We start from the raw sequence: 1,117 nt of genomic DNA, 5'->3' as shown, positions 1-1,117 counted from the left end.
CGAGTTTTACCACGGTTCAACTGCACCAGTGCCTATTTGCCATGGTTTCGACCCCTTTCAGAACACGCTTGCCGCCGCTAGACGCGTGAATAATGAGCAGCGAGCTAAAACTTACCGTAAACGTGCAAAATAATAAAACGTGCTAAACATACGTCGCGCTCGTGCGTTTTGTTTTGCACGCGTCGCAAAAAAATTAAAAAGGGAATGCAACACGAGGACTTCCCAGGAGGTCACCCATCCTAGTACTACTCTCGCCCAAGCACGCTTAACTTCGGAGTTCTGATGGGAACCGGTGCTTTAGTGCTGGTATGATCGCATCCGACATGTTACCCCCGTCTTCGTCCCTTATGCTTGCCCCTCCCAGCTCCACTACACACACGATTGAACATTCCTTTGGCCGCTCCCGCTCAACTACGGAGACGAGTTTTACCACGGTTCAACTGCACCAGTGCCTATTTGCCATGGTTTCGACCCCTTTCAGAACACGCTTGCCGCCGCTAGACGCGTGAATAATGAGCAGCGAGCTAAAACTTACCGTAAACGTGCAAAATAATAAAACGTGCTAAACATACGTCGCGCTCGTGCGTTTTGTTTTGCACGCGGTGCAAAATAATTAAAAAGGGAATGCAACACGAGGACTTCCGAGGAGGTCACCCATCCTAGTACTACTCTCGCCCAAGCACGCTTAACTTCGGAGTTCTGATGGGATCCGGTGCTTTAGTGCTGGTATGATCGCATCCGACATGTTGCCCCCGTCTTCGTCCCTTATGCTTGCCCCTCCCAGCTCCACTACACACACGATTGCACATTCCTTTGGCCGCTCCCGCTCAACTACGGAGACGAGTTTTACCACGGTTCAACTGCACCAGTGCCTATTTGCCATGGTTTCGACCCCTTTCAGAACACGCTTGCCGCCGCTAGACGCGTGAATAATGAGCAGCGAGCTAAAACTTACCGTAAACGTGCAAAATAATAAAACGTGCTAAACATACGTCGCGCTCGTGCGTTTTGTTTTGCACGCGGTGCAAAAAAATTAAAAAGGGAATGCAACACGAGGACTTCCCAGGAGGTCACCCATCCTAGTACTACTCTCGCCCAAGCACGCTTAACTTCGGAG

General features: G+C 50.4%; 2 non-coding genes across 2 annotated transcripts; both read right to left on the bottom strand.

Moving 5' to 3' along the window:
- Nucleotides 1-201: 201 nt before the first annotated feature.
- Nucleotides 202-320, bottom strand: LOC123178409 (5S ribosomal RNA). The gene has a single exon (XR_006489555.1). It is a non-coding gene; the product is annotated as a 5S ribosomal RNA (ribosomal RNA).
- Nucleotides 321-621: 301 nt separating this feature from the next.
- On the bottom strand, nt 622-740 carry LOC123178408 (5S ribosomal RNA). Its single transcript, XR_006489554.1, has one exon. It is a non-coding gene; the product is annotated as a 5S ribosomal RNA (ribosomal RNA).
- Nucleotides 741-1,117: the final 377 nt, after the last annotated feature.

This window comes from Triticum aestivum, unplaced genomic scaffold, assembly GCF_018294505.1.
Source record: "Triticum aestivum cultivar Chinese Spring unplaced genomic scaffold, IWGSC CS RefSeq v2.1 scaffold90965, whole genome shotgun sequence".
NCBI lineage: Eukaryota > Viridiplantae > Streptophyta > Magnoliopsida > Poales > Poaceae > Triticum > Triticum aestivum.
The sequence above is the reverse complement of the archived record's forward strand: the minus strand, read 5'-3'. Positions and strand labels throughout refer to the sequence as shown.